General features: G+C 45.0%; 1 protein-coding gene across 25 annotated transcripts in view; it reads left to right on the top strand.

The window, feature by feature from the left end:
- The window catches only part of Rbms3 (RNA binding motif, single stranded interacting protein 3), a 786,929-nt gene that overhangs the window by 446,092 nt on the left and 319,653 nt on the right, over window positions 1-21,184 (top strand). The window contains exon 1 of one of the 25 annotated variants that reach the window (XM_039082847.2): window positions 3,377-7,158. The exons of 23 other annotated variants lie outside the window; for them this stretch is intronic. The gene's annotated coding sequence lies outside the window, so the exon portion shown is untranslated. Of the gene's footprint in view, window positions 1-3,376; window positions 7,258-21,184 lie in introns of those variants that run through there. One more of the 25 variants, XM_063266129.1, reaches the window with a different exon arrangement.

Raw genomic sequence — 21,184 nt, 5'->3', positions numbered from 1 at the left:
AAGCCTCTGAAACATCTGAAGTCTGCAGAGATCTCCAAAGAAGGGACAGCCCAGCAAAATCCAACAGTCTCTTCTAGCGCTGCGCCTAAGAAACTTGGCGGCGGGCACCTAATGATTCAGACGAAATTAAAGGATTCAGCCTCATTATTCCTTTCTCAAAAAGCAAAGTTTTCCGAGCTACAATGCTCCCTGCAACTTAGTGAGGTTTTTAAAAGTGTTTTTCAACGCCCCCTGTCCCGAGAGACACATTCTTTAAGGGGTTTGAAACCCTATAGGAAGAACAAAGATACCAACCAACCAGAACCCCCAGAGCTCCCAGGGACTAAACCACCAACCAAAGACTACACATGGAGCGACCCATGGCTCCAGCAGCCTACTTAGCAGAGGATGGGCCTTGTCGGGCATCTAAGGGAGGAGAGGCCCTTGGTCCTGTGAAGGTTGGATGCCCCTGTGCAGGGTTATGCCAGGGCAGGGAGTCGGAGTGGGTGGGTAGGGGACACATTCATAGAAGCAGGGGGAGAGGAGATGGGATAGGCGGTTTCCGATGCGAAATCAGGAAAGGGGATAGCATTTGAAATGTAAATAAAGAAAATATCCCCCAAAAGCTTGTATGTTATGGTTTCTCCTGCCTGGAATACTGTAGCAGCCCCTTAGTGAGGAGGGTAGCCTCACACAGGCGTTTAGGTGCGATTGTTCACTTGCCTGCATGCTTTGCCATATTGCAAATTGCACTTTGGCCGCCGCTGGGTACCGAGTTCTCCTGCGTCCTTGTCTTTGTGAAGAAAGGAATTCGGTCAAGGGACAAGGACAGTTTAAGCGGGAGTTTACTTGGCCAAGTAGACAGACGCTCAGAAGAAAGATTGGAGGGGACTCTGTTGAAGAAGGGGTTAGCAGCACAGTGTGGGCAGAATTATGGACTCATAAACACCCTTTAAATGAATATTTGTCAAGTGGATGACATCGAGTTGATGGGGTAAAGTGAGCCTTTCCCTTCCTCATCAAGGTGATCCCTAAGAAGTCTCAGGAAGGGGTGTCAAAGCCACAATACAAAGGAGAAAGGTGGTGAAGTCTCTTGAAGGCCTTCACAGAAGGTGTAGGCCTGGGGAAATTCCAGGGCGCCTAGTTTGTATTTTAGCCATCAACAGCTTATCTTGAGCGTTAAGGACATTTGACACAGAGTGTCATTCCCCTATCAGGAGGCACAGCTATGTGATAGAGAGGCAACTTCCTTCTGTTATCTCCTGTCTAACGCCTGTATAAGCTGGTAAACATATTACCACAGAGCCACCTCCTCAGTCCCCAAATCTGTAAGATTTTTCTAGAAAAAGGTTTTCTAGAAAAAGGTTTGTGTATGTTGCCGGTGTCTACATGTGTATGCATGTACCATGTGCATGCAGTATCCATGGAGGCCAGGAGAGGATGCCATACCTCCTGGGTCTGGAGTTACAGACAGTTAGGAACTGTCCTGTGGGTGCTGAGAGTCAAACCCGGGTCCTCTGCACAGGTAGCCAGTGCTCTTCACTTCTGAGCCATCTTTCCAGCCTCGTTCTTACTCTTCAACAAGTGTCTCAAGTTGCTCCAGAGAAAGATTCGAGAAGCCGTCCTCTGTTGGAAGAGCAGCATGATGGAGTGAAGGCCCAAAGCCCTCCCTTCAGCAGTGTCTTCCCAAGTCCCTGGGTCCCTCATTACGTAGTTATTTACTGTCACACTGAATTTATAAAGAATTTAGTACCCATAATAACATGAGCATTGGGATAGACGATCTCTCTCTGTGAAGTAGGAGAAATAGCTTAACAGGCAATAAAGAAGGTTGCCTAGGAACGCTTAGTCCTGGAAGCTTTAAAAAGACCCTGAGATGCAGATGGTGTTTAGACCTCTGCTTCCTTTTCCTTGTTACCAGAAAAGATACAAACAAGTCTTTTGGAGACCATTTATCCTATTTGGACAATTAATGGTTTATGAAAGTGTATTTCTTCTTATGTGTGTGTGGGACGTGCGTGCGTGTGTGTGTGTGTGTGTGTGTGTGTGTGTGTGTGTGTGTGTGTGTATTGGAGGGCAGAAGGCAACCTTGGGTCCCTTTCCTCAAGTATCATCCTTTGTTTTCAACACAGGACCCCTCAATGACCCGGACCTTGTCCAGTAGTTCATGCTTGGCAGTCATGAAGCCCTAGGATCTGCCTTTTTCTGCCTCTCAGTGCTAGGCTCATCAGAACATGCTCGGGTGAAGTACACGTGGGTTCTGGCGATTGAACTCGGGTCTTTGAGTTCCTTAACAGCTAAGCCATCTCCCAAGCCCTAGCTTTTAAAAGTAACTGTATTCTAGCCTAACACAGGGCAAAGTGCATGTAAGTGTGAGAAACAACTAGGGAATTGTACAAGAAAGTATAGCCACACACTCCCATTTCTACCAAACAAAAAGACTTAGGAGCCTGAAACACAAGTTCAGTATGACTGAGAAAAAAAAATGCACCGATGAAATTCATTCCAGCAATTTCCCTGCATGTCAAGCTGTCTCTGAAAGCCAGAACAGGATAATGAGGCATATGATACTTCTGAGGAAAGACAAGCATTAAAATTAAACCCAAGTCAACAATAGATTATGAACCTACATTATTAGCAGATAGATATGTATTTAAAACTGTTAGCCTACTAAGGGTGTAACTCAGAACTTTCAATGCTCTGATATTATCCTAAGAATTGCATTTTAATCTCCCTGGATCACGTGTCCTGCAAGCCTTTCCCTTCAGTTACAACGTCGCTGATGACTTCTGAGTCACCACCTTCTGCTATCAGCACATCTGCAGAGTTGGTGATGGGTGTCTCGTGGTCAGTACTGGGAGGATCATTCCAAATTCTTGCCTCATCCTGGAAGTGCGGAAAAAGATAGCCTCAATCCTGAGGTATTCAGTTGCCTTTCAAAGGGATGATTTGTGAAACACTTTTGACATCTGCAAAGACCTGCAGAGACAAGCCAACAGACTTCAGGGTTTCTATTCCGTTGTCAGAGCTGTTCCTTTGCTGGAAATACAATGGGAAGATGGAAACAATGTTATTAGGCAGGCATTGCCAAGTCTGAGCAATTTTTTTTTTTTGGTTCTTTTTTTTTCGGAGCTGGGGACTGAACCCAGGGCCTTGAGCTTCCTAGGCAAGTGCTCTACCACTGAGCTAAATCCCCAACCCCAAGTCTGAGCAATTTTAAGCCAGAGCGGGCACGTGTTTGGTGAGAGAGAGAGAGAGAGAGAGAGAGAGAGAGAGAGAGAGAGAGAGAGAGAGAGGAAGAAGAAGGAGGAGGAGGAGGAGGAGGAGGAGAGGAGAGGGGGAGGGAGTGGGGGAGGGAGGGGGACTGGAAGGAAGGGGAAGGGGGAGGGAAGGGAGAGGGAGAGAGGCTGCCTATTCATTTAAAATTTGTTATACATCAGACCTTCAGATTTCTGAATACGCTGAAAACATGCAGAACAATGTCATTCACAAAGGTGAAATGTTTTCCTTGTCCTTTAGTGTAAGGCCCTGCAGATGTGTACTTTTTCCAGTCCTGTCGGCACAGGCACAGGCCTGATTAGAAGGGACCTGGGAGGACTTTTGGCCATGGCTTCATGGCCGAATGTGGCTGGGTTCTTGAATGATTTAATGGGTTTCAGCATAAAATGATGCAGAGTCTAGCTAAATGTCTCTGCTTCTGGAAGGTTGGAAATAACCTTTACATATAAGAGGAAACCCATGGGCTTGTCCTAGAGAGATCATTAGTAAGCACTTCTTACAGACATGAGGACTCTTTGGTACTATCCCAGACATAGAAATTAAAATATTCCTGGTGAAAGTTTTAGAAATAATGTCTTTTAAGGAACACTCCAGTGTTACCTATTCTACAGACTTGGCACTTTGTTGCACGGTTTGGGGACTTCTTTGTCAGTTGAGTTCATTTCCCATAGAAATAGCACTAACATGGTCAAACGTCCACAATGAAATACTTGGTGACCCACGAAAACAAAGCAGACAGCCCAGATTTAACTCTGTTCCATTGAGCTTGATTTTTAAAAATTGTTTATTATTTCCTTTTAACGTGTATGGGCGATTTGCTTGAATGCATGTCTGTGTATCACGCATGTGCAGTGCCTGTGGATGCCAGCCGAGGACATCAGACCATTTGGAACTGGCCAGGGTCCTAAGCCACCATGTGCATACTAGGAATGGAATGCTGGTCTTCTGAAAGAGCAGTCGGTGCTCAACTGCCGAGCCATCTCTCCAGCCCTTTATTCCACTGACTTCAACAGATTCCGTCTTCTTTCTTTTTCCTTTTGTGTGTGACATGAACATTCGAGCTGGTTAAAGACATTTTATTACTTATTTTTTCCCCTTTTTGTTGCTGGAGGTTGATCCCAGGGCTTCACCCATGATCACATAGGCTCACTGCGCTCTGAGCTCTACCCTAGCCCCTTATTGTTTCTTCGGTGGACCCTTGTTCTAAGGTAGCATCTGTTGAGCTTAAGGTAGGCACCTTGCCGGGGAGAGGGATGAATCAGCCAGCACCCTTTGGACGCCGGTGACATCTGCTGGAGGTGCAGAAGCAATGAGTCCTAAATTTGAGAAGCGGAGAATCCCTCTGAACAATCATCTTCCCAAGAGCGTAAGAACTGAAATGTTTGACAGATATAGATCTCACCCTCTAGAACTGACATTTCCTGAGGATCGCAGGAAGCTTTAAAAAGCCTCTGGCCTCACCTGTTCAGAACAATAACCGCCTTCATTTCTTGAGCTTGCAGACGGTGACAGGCTCTCTGCCCGCACCTCCTGGAAGCCTGTGATCAGAAACCGTGTAGCCCTGTATAGCAGCCGCTGAGGTGACTGCTGATGCTGTGTGATGACAAATGGGGGGACGTCTTTGCATTGGGAAGTTTGTCTCTGTCCGCCTGTCCATCTGCCCCCCCCTGTGTTTGTGTGTGTGTGTGTGTGTGTGTGTGTGTGTGCGCGCGCGCGCGCCCGTGTGTATGGTGTACTCGCAGTAGAAGGCAGAGGTGGATGTGAGGTGCTATTCTATTCTCTACCTTATTGTTTTGAGGCAGGGTCTTTTCCTGAACCCAGAGCTTGACATTCTAGTGAGACTAGCTGGCCAGTGAGTTCTGGACATGCCCCTGCCTCTGCTCATCCAGTGCTGGGATTACCAGGTTGCATAGCCACGTAAAGGTTTGACTGAGCATGTGTTTGCATGAAATCCTCGTCCTTAAGAAGGTGTGACACTTGCTGACTGTACCGCTTCCCCATCCCCCAACGCTCCGTTTTTGAAAATGAACCTTAAAAGTGAATATATGTATACACACATAGACAGATACATACAGGTACACCTCCATCTTCCTCTATCTTCTATTTCTCTCCCTCTCTCTCCCACCTCCCACGGTCCCCTTTGTGTCCCTCGACAGCTTAATTTCTACCTTTATGACATCTATTATCTAGTAACCACGAATGATAAAAACATATATTTGTTTTCTGGGAGGAGCTTTAAAAAAATAATGATTTACCTCTGTCTTATTTGTGTGGATGTTTTGCACCTTGTGCATGCAGTACCCACAGAGGCCAAGAGGGGGCCTCAGATCGCCCGGAACTAGGTTTACAGACTGCCGTGAGCTGCCATGAGTGTTGTTTGCTGGAAACTGAAACTGGATCTTCTACAAGAACAACAAGCCCTTTTCGTCGCCCACCCGTCTCTCCAGCCCTGGTATTTGTTTTTCTGTCATTGGCCTAATTACTTCAATATGATTCTCCGCAGTCCCATTCATTCTTCCTACAAACCACACAGCTTTGCTCTTCCACATAGGCAAAGCAAATTCCACTGTGTGAATGTCTGTCCTCCTCCCCCTTCTCCCCCGATGCTGACACTTAGATCGGTTCCACAGGTAAACAACCTTCTCATCTTTAGCATAAATAGGAAATCAGGACCATTTACAGCATAAATAAGACGGTATGCCCTGGGAGCGTCCAGACTCTCTACCCCACCCCTCCCCCATCTCCTGCAGAGTTCAGGGCCCACCTCCAAGAAGGGAAGAGGAGGGAACGCTTTCTAGCAGCAGTGTAGACAAGAAAGAATCAGACCATGAGAACTATGGGTAACATCCTTCAGCCCAAGATCGCAATGAATGCACAGATGTGAAAACCTACTTAAAACATTATGGAGATTTAAAAAAAATATATTTATTTGTTTATTTTTGAGGCTGGACCACCCATCTTTCTAGGTTGAACTTCCTAGAAGTTTATAGATGATATCGTGTCAGAATGGCAAAAGGAAGGACACAGCACAGGACCTATGGGCGTTGATGTTTAGTTTTGCTCTCTCTTGGGTGGTTCATGGGAAGATAGCATGGAGAGATGATTTCTACCATGTAAAGGGAATGTGTGTTCGTTCTAGAAGAGAAAGAGGTGTAGAGATCCAGCCAGGGTCAGGAGAAGGATCTCTCTGTGTGGGACTGGACTTGGTCTTTGGAGGAAAAGGTTGGAGGCCCATGGCTTTCAAGCACAGTTCTCTCGGGCATTCAGGTGCTGGTCTGCCTACAGACAAAGAGACCTTGTGGCCCTCCTCACACACACCGAGCCCATTAGCACAGGCTTCACCTGGTACATCTCTTAGTCTGACACAATGGCGATTTGAATACACTTCAGCCCGTCGAACATTGTCAACGTTTTATTAAGAAAGGAAGCGGTTTTGAGCCTTCGAGCACCGATCGTCCCCCTCCCTGATGCCTCCCAGTGCCACTGTGTGTCTGTTCTTGTGGCGTTTGACAGTTATCTGAGCAGAAGCAGGCAGATTTAATCTGACAGCCACAGATGGGGCAGAGTGCCACCAATCTAATTAGCCAGTAATCTAGTCAGAAAGGGAGTGATTCTAGGCCTTTCTGAGGCGGCTAATTACATTCCGTGTGCGTTAGCAACAATACATGTGGAGCTCTTAGGAACAAGGCTCTGGCCTGAGTGGAACTCACGGACTGTGTGCAGGGGTTTCTCCCCAGCGGGTCCTCAGGGTTGGTTGTCTCATATTTCTGCGTTCACTGCTGAGGGTGTCACGGTTCAGGGTCATGTTTGCAGCTGGACAGGCTTCTGCCCATCCGACAAGGTCCATCCAAGGAGGGACAGTGGACTGGGGAGCCCTCTTTCCCATCATCTTCCGCAGGAGTGAGTTATGTATTCTGGGGCAACCTAAAGGAAAATGTGAGGAAATTACTTTCCACAAGGAAAGTGCTTTGTGGGCTCTCTTTCCAGATCATTCTCCATGTATGTGGAGGAATGCAGAGAGAGGTTCACTAGAGAAACAAGAGACAGGGGAGTCTGTGGGTGGTTAGTTTGTTAGTGTCTCTGAACATGAAAATGTAGGCTATGCCGTTGTGTTACATTTCTGTGTTTGCAATTTCGACAAGGAATATGAGAGTCCACAGAGGGTCTGTGTGTGTGTGTGTGTGTGTGTGTGTGTGTGTGTGTGTGTGTGTGTGTGAGAGAGAGAGAGAGAGAGAGAGAGAGAGAGAGAGAGAGAGAGTGAGAGTGTGAGTGTCTGGGATGGCTGGTCAATACCCTACCATCTTCTTTCTGTAGTAACCTCCATTTATGACACTGTCATATTTCTTCTTTAAATATAGGACGTTTTGTGAGTGCGTTGTTTTCTGACAATTTTGGTCCTCTGAAGGGTGGTCAGCCTCCCTGTTTTCACCTCTGTGTTTTGAACCCTTCTCTGATCTCACATAATTCTTCCTTGGTCGGCCTAAATCTCAGCCTTGGGCCTTATCAGAGGAGAATTTCCCTCATGAATAGGTTTGTAACATAGCAACTGACCCCCAAGTGATCCTTGATAAATGGGCTTCCCATAGAACTCAGAAATCAGGACATTAACTCTGCAGATGGCAGCCAGAGGGAACGCGGTGCCAACCTTTCTGTTGTGACTTTGAACAAGTTTCAATCACAACTTGTATCTTAGCTGATTTATTATCAGACTGGGCCTTACTATGTACATGGCCCAGGCTATACTGAGTTCACTATGTAGCCCAGGTTGCCACCCAATTCTTGGCTATCCTCCTACCCTACCAGCTGAGGACTTAGATTTCAAGCATGCCCTACCATACTCAACTTCAGCTGAAAACATGTATGAGCTTAAAAATGCTTCTGCTTCTGTAATAATGGTGGTGCACAGCCCCGAGGACTCTATCTACTGTGTGACTGTGTCCCTGTGTACTTACAGTGACTAGTGTTGAGCCACAAGCATATCCACACCAGGAGTTGCAAAAAAAAAAAAAAATGTGAGGTCAGAAGCGAGTGAGTCTGATGGCCAGGGTTAGGAGGGAGCTGTTTCCTCAGGCTGTTCCTCTGAGGCACAGCTATCCATATTTCCATTAGTCTGAGTGTGTGTGCCTATCCGCCAGGGTCACCGACTGAAGCTTTTATTAAGTAGAGATGATATCCGAAGGCTGGGGAAATGGCTAAGTCAGTAAAGTGCTTCCATTCCAGCCTAAGGATTTGAGTTTGCTCCTCAGAACCCACACAAGAAAATACAGTCTTGTTTGTATGGGTTTGTAATCTCCACAATACTGAGGAAGTGCAGACGGATCCCTGGGACTTAGTAGCTAGTTAGTCTAGCCTGCTTGGTGAGCTACAGTCCACGTGAGAGACTGTATCTCAAAACAAAGTAAGCTACCAACACCGAAGACACACGGTGGACAGCCTCCAAGGATGACACCTGGGATTGACCTATGACCTCCAGATGCGTGTGCACAGATGTGCACCCTACCCCCCAAACAAAAATCCCATTTGAGGATGCTGGTCCTGAACCATGGTCTATAAAACATTTCCATCTGAGAATGTGACTTTTTATAGGAAATTAATGCCATGTTAGCTAATCCCCACAGAAATGGTGCCTAGCCAGGCGTAGCTCAGATCTTACAGAGTCAAAATGGGAATGAAAAACTCTGTTATGCCCATGACTTGTAATGATTCCAGATCTCCTAATGTAACTGGCACGAATGAAAGAAAACATCAGTGCTTATATCTCTCAATGCACGGTCTCAATGGAAGTTCAAGTAACTCAGGAGAGGGGGACACACAAAGGCAGCTGCATGTGGGGTGGGAGCCCTCCTAAGGGTTTCCAGATGTGGCTCTCTTCGGGGCTTTAAACCTCCAGCCTTGAATTGCTCATCTGATTAGGATCAGCAAATCAGGACATGTCGGGAATTCCACCAGTCAAATTAATATCTGTTGAATGACTTGAGCCTTCTAAAACTTTAGCTTTCTGTCTTATTCATTCTTTGCCAATGTGTCTGGTACTGTCCAAGAATGTCCCAGGACAGAAAGGTCTTTGTATGAGGAACAAGAATAAATTCTGAGACCATCATACATGAATGCGTAGTCTATGCTTGAACAAGTTTTTGTATGAGAAGTGCTGTCAACTTTGAACTTAGTTAAACTGTAATAAGGTTTTGATCTGATGATTTAAAAAAAAAACCCTCTCATTTTGATTTCTAATTCTATGTATTGGTATTAAAACGTCATCTCGGATGGTTTCTTTTTTCTTTCTAGAAAGTTCTCTGCGGGTAACATACTTAGGTTTAAACTCACTCTATACTGGGTGTCTGACAACTGGAAATTTTCACGAGCTGGAGAGATGGCTCAGTGGTTAAAAGCACTAACTGCTCCTACAGAGGACCCGAGTTTGGTTCTAAGTAGCCATGTCTGGCAGTTTGTAACTCCACCTCTGAGGCCTCTGACCTGCTCTGATAGTCTCCGCTACCACCATGCTCATGCCACAGACCCACACATAGACACACACCAATGCATAATTTAAAATAACATTTTAAAATTTAAAAATAGAAAAACCAAGTTGGTGTTTTGGAAAGCAGAGGTCATGCTGTGTGCATGGCATTGCTGGAAGCTTCTGGCTTTTTTGGACACCAGTTCTCACTATGTAAACCAGGGTGGCCTTGAACTCAGCAAAGGACCCTTCTGCCTCAGTCTCCTGAGCGCTGGGGTCATCGGCACAGACTGCCACACTCACGTTGCTCCGTGAATTGGACTGACTTCTTGGTTTGAGTGATACAGGTCCGTACAACCCTGCACATTTCCACCGTATGTGACTGTGGACCACAGCCACATTTGGGAATCCATGCAGAGTCCTCTGACTGTTTGGGTAACCTTAGTCACACCTTGGCATTTCACAGTGGTACAATAAAAGCCAGCTTCCCTTCCTGATGCTCCCCTTATTAGGTCTCAAACCTGGGGCAAGTCTCATTCAGGTCCTGTGGCTGTTTCCAGCGTTCCTCATCCTTAGATAACTCAGCCATTTCGGCTACCCCTGTCTCTTCGCCTCTTGACCCAGGATGCCTCTCTTAATCAGGGCTCCTCTTTTGCTCCCTTCCCCATCTCTGCTCTCCTGTTACAGTTTAGTCTGCCAGCCATGCTCAGTCTGGACTGTTCCCTCTACCTGCTTCCTCCATTATATCTACAATAAAACCTTCTCCATGCTATAAAAATAATCATGTTCCTTCTTCTCCTTTTACTTCAGTTTTGCCTTCATTCACTCAGGAACTTGCGTCATCCAATCGGAGTAACTACTTAGCCATATGCCTATGGGAGTGGAAATTTGAATACTTCATTAAGTGAAATGGAGCTTTCAATTCTTTCCATAGTGACACAAATCACAGTTCAGGTGGCCAGTGGCTGGCTCCAGGCAGGGTGGATAGTTTGGGTGCAGACATCTTTGATGCTGGTGGACCACACTCCCGGCATGCCCGATCCATTCACTGATGAGGGCCTCGGCATTGACGTAGACCACACGATTGTAGGTTCAATATCACAAGCAATGGAGTCAATATCAGTGGCTGAGACTCTCGGGAGGTGCACATATGTAATTACACCTTATCTGGAGTTTCTGTAGCTATTAAATGAAATCATTCAAATATTGGTTTTTATTAATGCTTTAAAAGGAACAGGGCAAATAGTGACTTGACAGCTTGGTCTTTTTATTTCACTGAAGTTAACGTGTCATGCAATGACTTTTGCAAATAGCTCCACCTTCAAATACTGCCTAAGTTCCTGCCCATGCTTCTCTTTTTTTCCTCTTCCTCTTCCTCTTCCTCCTCCTCCCCTCCTCCTTTTCTTCTTCTTCCTCTTCTTCTTCTCCTCCTCCTCTTCCTCCTCCTCCTCTTCCTCCTCCTCCTCTTCCTCCTCCTCCTCCTTCTTCTTCTTCTGCTTCTGCTTCTTCTTCTGCTTCTTCTTCTTCTCCCCCCCCTCCTCCTCCTTCTCCTCTCTCTCTCTCTCTCTCTCTCTCTCTCTCTCTCTGTATGACTGGTTGTGCCTATGTGCCAGAGGCAGATGTCGGGTGGCTTTATCACTATCCCTACTAAGACAGGTCTGTCACTTGAAGCCAGAGCTCACCGACTAAGCCAGGCAGATTACTTTTGAAGCTCCCTGTCTTCCCTGCCTAAACACTGGAATTAAAATCTGGCTTCTGAGCCCATAGGCCATTTATGTGGGTGCTAGGGATTTGAACTCTGGCCCTCATCCTTAGGTAGCAGACAGTTTACCTGCTGAGCTGCCTCCCCAGCTCCCCCTCTCTTCTTCTTCTTTCCCTCCCTTCCTCTCTCTCCCTGTCAAACCATTTCTAGAGCATCCTTACAGACCCACAGTAAGAGCCCTTTTGCCCACCATCACAGTGGGCCCCCACTGTTCTCTGCCTCTCTGTTCCTTTCTTTCTCCTGTCCCCCAGATTCTAATGTTAGTGTTATTGGGAGGAAAGAGAAGAGAGTCCCCCAAGCTTCCTGGGAAAGCTTGCCATGTTCGGGGATGAGTGGAAGGGCCTTTGGAGCAAGTGTGCTAACACACACTTACCTTCTGCATGTGTGGCACTGGAAGGCCACAGACCCGTGCAAGCTCTGTGACAGTGTAGCGCAGGCTTCTCCTCTTCTCAGCTCCATGCTGGGACCTGATTTTCCTTGGGAACTGAGATGGATGGCTTTTTACTAGACAGTGCCATCATCCTCCAAGGGAGGAGATGCTTGCTCTCTTTGAAAGCTGGAATTCATCCAAACCTAAAGACATGTTTGTTTTCACCCTTTGCCCATGAGATAAGTACATGCAGAAGACTTCATGTCCCACAATCAGCTTCTAGATACAAGGAGAAATTCAATAAAGACTATGCTAGAATAAATCGATATAAGGAATCCATTGACAAAGAAGGAGTTAAGTTGCTCCCTTGCGTCTTCATTGGGGTTTTAAGAACTCATGTGATTTGGATTTGTTCTTCCTTTCCCAGCCTGTCCAATCAGAACAGGAGGCAACCACTTTCAAATCCAATTTTGAAAAAAAAAATGATATCTAAGATCTGTTGATTTCATAACACTAACACTCTGGTACAGACATTAATCTTATCGTGACTGTTTGATAACATTCACACACTCTTGTTATAAAATTTCAGTAAAGTTATTAAGTGATTTAAAGAAAAATCAGGTTTGGTGGCACATGCCTTTGATCCTAGCACCTGGGAAAAAAAGGCAGGCAATCTTGGTTAGGTTGAGGCTATTCTGTTCTACATAGCAAGATCCACGCCATCCAAAGCTGCAAAGTATAACCCTGTCTCAAAATTAAACAAACAATTAGATAAGTAGACAGATATATAGGTGATATAAAGATAGATGATAGATAGATAGACATAGATAGATATGATAGATATAGATAGATATGATAGATAGATGATAGATAGATAGATAGATAGATAGATAGATAGATAGATAGATAGATAGATAGACAGACAGACATACAGCTTGGTAGATAGACAGACAGATGGATGGATGGATGGATGGATGGATGGATTATAGATGGATGATAGATAGATAGATAGATAGATAGATAGATAGATAGATAGATAGATAGATCCACAAGAAAGCACCTCTAATCTTTGGGACTGTCTTATTGACTATCTTTGTTGTCATATCTGATCTTTACCTGAGAAGCATCACTTCTAATCATTCCCCTCTCACTATTATTTCTGGCACAAGCTGTTTTTAGGTCTTGACCATGGTTGGAATGCATGCCTACCCTTCAGCTCCTCTGATAACTTAGACTTGCTCCATTGTTCCGTTTGCAGCGAGGTACCACCACCTCATGTTAAATAACCATTGCTGTGTCACAAACGATCCTAGGACCTAGTAACCTCACACAGTGTTTACTGTCATCTCAAGACTTCTGTCTGCTAGGAAGCTGACACATAATAGTTAGCTAATAGGTCAGTTGTAACCCCTGGCTCTGGAGGTGTTGTTCAGAGATGCACAGGGACAGCGGAAGACCTGTTTCTAATACTGGTCATCTGGGTGGAGCAGGATTCATTTTCCCACAGGAGGCTGGATGGAGGCTTCAGCTCATTACCACAGAGCTTCTTCTTAGAGCAGATTACTGAGCAAAGGTGGGAGAGGGTCATGTAAAGAAGATGGAAATGGTGATCTTTTCTAACTTACTCTTGGCGGTGGTTCTGTTTGTGGCATCCTGATAGACGTAAGTTTAGAGTTATAGAGTTAGCCCATATGCATCTTGAGCGGACTGGACAGCTATGTGAATACAAGCAGTAAGGGACCTTAGGGGACAAACCTCTCACCTTCATCTTTCCCCAGCTGCTCCAGCAGCACCAGCATCAACATCATCTTACTGTCTGGTTTACCACATTGCTTTCTGAATGCTTCCGTGTCTTATTTACTGCTGTGGCCCGGCATGGTGACCACAGCAGCTGAATGACCAAATAAATGTACCAGTTTCCATGGTAAGGATTTACATAGGGATCCTGAAGGGTCCTTGTCTCTGCTGAAGGGAGAGTCCCTGTGGAGACGTTGCTGTGGTGATGCCATGAATAATTCCCAAAATTATCATTTTCTGCAAAGGCACAGACTATAAATACCGAGGCTAAAACAGGAGAGTGGGGTTTTTGTAATCTAGACACTTGCTTATGTGCTATAAGCTACAAGCAAAACTACAAGTTTTGCTTACAAGCTGAAACTCTGGGTTTTGTCCTTCCTCCTTTCTGAATGCTGGGGGTTCATTCAACTCGAGAAGACTCTTAGATTTCGAATTACCAACCTTGGATTGCTTTCTTCACTAAGTTTGTTCTTCATTGTTAGGAAAATGTTATTTTTCTGGTTCCTCAGCTTAGTAAGCATAATGGCAGCCAGGGGAATTCCTCAATAGTCTATGTCATCCCACAGAAGTCTTCTAAGTCATCCCGTACCCATGGGAGGCCATGCTGGAGGATTCTGGGGCCCTTTAGGAAACACCTGAATGAGCTATCCTGGGAGAGCAGATCAATTGCCTGTAGTTTTCAATATTCACACAGATTATCTGCCGTGTCATCTTAAAAGTGTTACATGAGCTATTGAGAAAAGCTGTTTTCCCGTTTTACAAATAGGGAAGGAAATGCTCAGAAAAGATACGTAGGGCAGTTGAGCACTTTCTTTAAGAAATGCTGTGAGCAATTTAAACACCGGAAAAGACACCCCCATGATGGCAGAAGGAGTGTCAGTAGTGTGTCATGTCTTAAAGGTACTTGTCCAGTGGATAGATGAATAGAATTACAGAAGACAATTCAGTCACCATGTAGAAACCACTGACGGTATTACAAAGCAACCTGAAAATTGTCCTTCAGGCACATTGGCTAAAAGTGTCCAAATGATCAAAGCCAGACATTCATAATTTGTAATAATCCACCCCTCCACCAGGAAAATCTAGTAGCCTCAACAGTGTTCCAGGAATGTATTGAATATCAGGTTATATAATGAACATTGATTTATTCACCAGAGTAAAAATGAATCTGTCTTACTGCCTGAGGTCTAGATATGCTCCTATGCCCCAGGATAAACCCTGGCTACTTATTTGCTCTTCTCTTTGGGGAATCACCTTAAAATCTAATTGAAAGCATATTTATTACCATATCAGACACATGGCCATCAAGTTGTTACATGGAATAGCTCAGAAGCCAGTCACAAACTCCTCTGGTCAATGCCTGCCTTCCCTAGCCTGAGGTCAGATCTCAGAGCACAGATGCTGAGAGGTCTCACTTAGGCATTGACCTTGAGTAGGGCAATTAATACACAAGAATCATCCCAGGGGTGCTGCCTTGCTTAGAAATAGCAGATACAGCTAATAATGGACAAATATTAATAATTGACAAATCAGAGGCTGTACGTGTTTCATTCTGCTTCCTCAACAAATACCGCCCCCAAAAGAAAGTATATTTCAGCTTATGATTCTAGATTAGAACCCATCATGGTAGGGAAGTCAAGGAAGAAACCTCAAGCAACCCGTTACAAAAATATTCAAAGCCAAGAGCAGAGAGGGATTGAATGTGTGCACGCTCACTTGCTTCTTTGTGCTCAGCGTGATTTCTGGACTCTTAGAAAGTTCAGGACCTTTTGCCAAGAGAATGGATGGTATTCTCCACAGTGGGCTGGGTCTTCTCGCTTCAGTCAACATCTAAGACTGTCCCCTGACAAAAGAGTGTAGATGATTGCTGATTGAATCTCTCCTCCCAGGTCATTCTAGATGTGTGGAGTTGACAAAGCTAATCATCACAGAGTTCTAAAGAAAGCTGTCCCATTGATGGTGGGCTGGGGGCCAGGGTGGCGGCTGTGATTAACATGCCTTGCACAAAAGCAAAATGCTATATTTGTGCACACACAAAAAGAAAACTGAGTCCTCCATCACTGTAGATTTTTTTGTCACCCATGGCTTCGCGGGTATGTATTTAGAAGTTAAGTTAAGGGTTGGGGATTTAGCTCAGTGGTAGAGCGCTTGCCTAAATCATTTTGATTTGTTATCTTTCAGAATGAAGAATACAAACATATACAATATAGTGTCTGTTTGCTTGTTTGCTTGCTTTTATACACTGGGTCATGAACTAATAATCCTGTGCCCAATCTGAAAGAGGGCTATCTTCTGCCATATTTCCCACCCAATGCTAGAACAATATGGCTGAGTGAGATCCTGGAGAGCTCAGTCATCCAGCAACACTACGAAATCACAGCCATACCCATGCCACCATTCTGTCTCTATCGTCAGCTTGAATACATGGGGACATAAGGAGCCGCCTCTGAGAGTTTTGTCTTTTGAGCTTCTTCTTTACAAGTGACTTCTGTTGCCTTATCTACTCTGCTTCTTTTTTTTTTTTTTTTTTTGGTTCTTTTTTTTCGGAGCTGGGGACCGAACCCAGGGCCTTGCGCTTCCTAGGTAAGCGCTCTACCACTGAGCTAAATCCCCAGCCCCATCTACTCTGCTTCTAATTCAGCTGAAATACTTCATTCTAACCTTCCTCTGCTCACACAAGCACAAGCACGTGCAAACAGGTAACTGCGTTCCCCTGTTTAGATAAGTACTGACCATGAAATTCCAGAGACCTTCGATGTCACACACAGTTTTGTTGATGTTTAAACAGGGCTTCTCTGTGTAGTCCAGGCTGATTATGAAATCGCTGTGTAGTCTGGACTAGAGTCAGACTTGCAGCAGTCTCCCTACCAAGTGCTGGGAGTACAAGGGTGCATCATCACAACCTAGGAAACCTCACTTTCTTAGTTAGGGATTTACTGCTGTAAACAGACACCGTGACCAAGGCAACTCTTATAAGGACATTTAATTGGGGCTGGCTTACAGGTTCAGAGGTTCAGTCCATCATCATCAAGGTGGGAACGTGGCAGCATCCAGGCAGACAAGGGGCTAGAGGAACTGAGAGTTCCACCTCCTGTTTGGAAGGCAGCTAGGAGAAGACTGGCTTCCAGGCAGCTAAGATGAAGGTCTTAAAGCCCATGTCCACAGAGACATACCTACCCCAGTATGGCCACACCTACTCCAACAAGGCCACACCTACTCCAACAAGGCCACACCTACTCCAACAAGGCCACACCTACTCCAACAAGGCCACACCTACTCCAACAAGGCCACACCTACTCCAACAAGGCCACACCTACTCCAACAAGGCCACACCTACTCCAACAAGGCCGTATGTCCTAACAATTCCACTCCCTGAGCTGAGCCTATATAAACCACCACATCCAGCTTCATGATGGTGGTTGTCGTTGGAGCATCGTTTTGCTTCCAAAGAATTTGACTATGCAAAGATTTCCACGTCTGGACAAATTAAACTCTGACTGGGCCCGAGGAGAGATGAATAGGGTAATAACTTCACCCAGTTTGGTTTTTATTAATTCTCGTGTGAATAAAAGCATCTGACCCAAGGCTCTAAATATTTCCAAGACATTTGCAGTCGTGTAGGGGGATGGAAAAATGAAATAAAAGGAAAGCCCAAAACTCATAAAAATAGCAGCTATCTAGGTCTTGACAAGATTTTATCCAGAGTGAAGATGTGATAAGAACATCAACAAATTATTACTGTGCCTGCATCTCTCTTCAGACATTTAATACTCACCACTAACTGTTTCGACATCCCTCTGCGGGGACCGCGTACAAGGCTTCTCAGTGCTTCCATTATCAGTCTAAGAGACAAAAGTAAAATTCTCACAAGAAATGAGTAAAATGCTATAGGCCTTTGAGCAGGTAAGACTTTGAGAATTTGTTCCTCAGATGACCGACATTTCAGGAGCTAGGTCTTTAACTCAGAGGTCTCCCGAGTGGAGTCCCAAACCCTATGGAAATGTTAACTTCACCAGCACTGATTTTCTACTCTCAGAGATGCAAGGTCAACCTCTAGAGACCAACATTGGCTTCCGAGTCTCTGACCCAACACATACAAGGTTAGGAAAGAGCCCTCGTAGTGAGGACGGGAGAAATAACAGTAGGTTTTCTGTCCATGGAAGTGGGAAGTAAACGTCATACAATCACACGTATCATCCAATTCCATGTGAAGGACTAAGGAGATGACTCATATCTGGGCTGTTGTTGCTTCAAGAAGAGTGATTGCTGGGGAAATAAAATGAAAAACGTTCGTATAAAAAAATAACTTCGATTGAGTTTTGCTTAGAAAATCTTTGTGACAGGGGGCCAATTGGCAAAGCATTAGATCAGTACACAATGGTTTAAATTCCAGATCTGCTGCTCTTTACTGGGGAGGTCTCTGATAAGCTACTTAAAACCCTTGAGGTGGCATTTCCTCACCTGTAAAATTGGGATAAGTGTTTGAACATCACATCACTGTTCTGAGGGTTATAGGCATGGACTAGAAACTTTTACCACAGGACCTGCCAAAGATTGGGAGCAGGGAGATGATTCAGTGGGTGAAGGCGCTTACTGCCAAACCCACCTACCCGAGTTCAGTCCCTGGGATCCACAGGGTAGAAGGAAATCGACTCCTGCAAGGTATTCTCTGCCCTTCAAAACGCTTTTCTTAGAATAGTGCCATGTAAGTGCACACACACACACACACACACACACACACACACACACACACCAAAATATCCGTACACAAATGATTGCCGACATCTCTGAAACTTAACTAGCCAACACCAGATATCACCACTGTCATTGTGGATATCATTGTGTACTTCTGACTGAAGCATTCTACCAAAAGCAAGGGGAGGATGTGTGGCTCTGGGTTCAAGGTAATAATGGTCTTTGTATTTAAACTGTAGTTAACACAGTCACCTCCTCATGCCAATACCATGTCCACTGTGATATCAGTCAGTAGAATGAGGGACATTTCCCACATCAAAACCTCCAGCTGTCTCTCAACCACTAACACCATAGACTTTATAACATCATCCCTTGTCTCTCTTTTGTCTTTCCTGATCGACCAGGGGTCTTGGCCATGATGTCATTTTTAGGAAAAGCACATATTTTTCATAAAACGAAAACTTTCCTCTTTATCCCCAACATCTGCTTCCTCGGGCCCCCTTTTTCTACATCTCTGTAAACTTGGCCATGCCTAAATCTATTTATCGTATAAGTGAATACGATTTTCTGCTTAAGGTCTCAAAACAAAGTGAGGGATTCTGTGCCTCCTGAGTGTGACTCAGTTTACAGGGACCACAGAACTAGTGCCTCTGCTGTACCCCCTTTGTGACTGTAGACACAAGGTTGAAAGGAGGAGTGGGACAGGTCTCCGAGTCCTACCACAGAGGTACTTATGGTACAGAGATGTGATTACTGCACTGTTCACAATAGCTAAGTCCCAGAACCAGCCTACGTGTCACCACATGGATGAATGGATAAGAAAAAATGTGCTGCCTAAACTTGATAGTTTGATATTTACATGCAAAAAGAGAAAGAGAAAGCCTGACATTTACAAAAATGTGAGTAAAACTGAAACTTAATATATTCAGTGAAGTAACCCAGACCCAGAAAGACAAATATCATAGTTTCTCTAATTTATAAGTCCAATTTAATTTTTATATGTTTGCATATGTCTTTATGGGAGGGAAAGTATAGGTAATGAAACGTTCTAGAAAGGGAACCATGGACAGGGAAAAGAAGGTGTGTGTGTGTGTGTGTGTGTGTGTGTGTGTGTGTGTGTGAATGTGCAGCCATGGGCATGTGTGTATGTGTATGTGTGCATGTGTGTATGCCTGTGTGTGCACATGTGTCTTTACATCGAAATTATATGCATATATGCATGTGTATGTGTAAATAAATTATACGTATATGTGTGTATGTATAGATTATACACACATGCATGTATATGCATGTATGCATAACTAATTTTTATATATGCATATACATGTATGTATATAAATTACACACACACACACACACACACACACATACACACACACATATGTCTGTCTGCCTGTCAGTGCCTGGAGATTCCAGAAGAGAGATTTGGATTTCCTGGAGCTCAAGTTACAGGTGGTTGTGAATCACCCAGGGTGACAGTGGGAACCAAATTCGGATCCTCTGGAAGGACAAGTCCTCCTAACTGCGGAGCCAACTATCCCCAAAGTAGAAGTTTTGAGGGACAGAGTACTTGTAAAATGATGACAGAAGAACTAGCTGGGAAAGGAAGAGGTGGGGGGCAGGGGAGACCAGGGACGAGAGCAGAGGAAGACGTCAACAACAACAAAGACATCGTGAAAGATGTGAGGACATCACAAACAGCAGTGTGCCTGACTCCTCATTTACAAAATCAAGGTGTCCTGGAACTCAGGAAGACAGTCTGGGTGTGACTCAATCCTGCTGATTTTCAGGAGAAACTTAAGAGCCATGGATGAGACAGGCTGGTGTGCGCATATGTATGCTCTGCAGGTCTTAACACTCTCAACACTTCACTTTGTTTTTGTTTTTTTGTTGTTCTTTTTTTTTTTCGGAGCTGGGGACTGAACCCAGGGCCTTGTGCTTCCTAGGCAAGCGCTCTAACACTGAGCTAAATCCCCAACCCCCACTTTGTTTTTATTATGTTTTATTTATTTTTGTTTGTCCTGGGGTGGGCATATACATGCCATGACACATTCGTGGTCATCAGAGGACAATTGGCAGGAGTCAGTCCTCTCCTTCTATCACATGGCTTGCAGGTATCAAACCCTGGTCATCACATTTGGTGGCAAGTCCCTCACTGAGCCATCTCAAGGGCCCCTTGCCACCTATTTCCATGCAATTACTAGCCACAAATGCCTGGCCCTGCCAAGAGTCAGCCTTAGACCAGAGGCTTTGCCTGTGAATGAAGTCATGGTTGCTCTTTATAGCTTTTGTATTTTCTCCCTTAATGTCTTGATCTTCGAAATAGGAGGAACAGCATCTGTGGTTGTTTTGCCTCAAAAAAAAAAAAAAAATCAAGGCTCATGGCTCATGTAAAGATGAATGAGGTCATTTGGTTAAGTGTGTCTTGCTGGGTGGAGGAGGGATGGCCTGTGAATACTAAGTAGCTCGTGAGCCATGCGTGCTTTCATGGAGACAGAGCTGGGTCATTTAACTCCCCCCTCTGCAGGGAGTTTTACAGGAAGGAGCCAGGGAGAAAGAAAGACATTGAAAACATTTCTTCATGCCCGGCTCCTGTGGTGACCTGTGGCGTAGCTACGGGGTTTCCGAGAGGCCATCTGCAAGAGATTGTGGGCTCCCATACGTAATGTCAGCTGAAGACAACGTCTTCAGGATGTGAGAGTGAGTTTGTTTGTGGGGTGAACAGATGTGGAGTGGAGATGGGGTGAGACAAGCCGCCGAGGCTCTAGTGAATGATCCCTGTCATGCTGGAGTCAGTAGTTTAATCAGGGGGCTGTCCGCTCTTAGCTATGCCACCGGGGCTGGA

This window comes from Rattus norvegicus, chromosome 8 (genome assembly GCF_036323735.1).
Source record: "Rattus norvegicus strain BN/NHsdMcwi chromosome 8, GRCr8, whole genome shotgun sequence".
NCBI lineage: Eukaryota > Metazoa > Chordata > Mammalia > Rodentia > Muridae > Rattus > Rattus norvegicus.
Note: the sequence above shows the minus strand (reverse complement) of the source record. Positions and strands in the feature narration are given on the sequence as shown.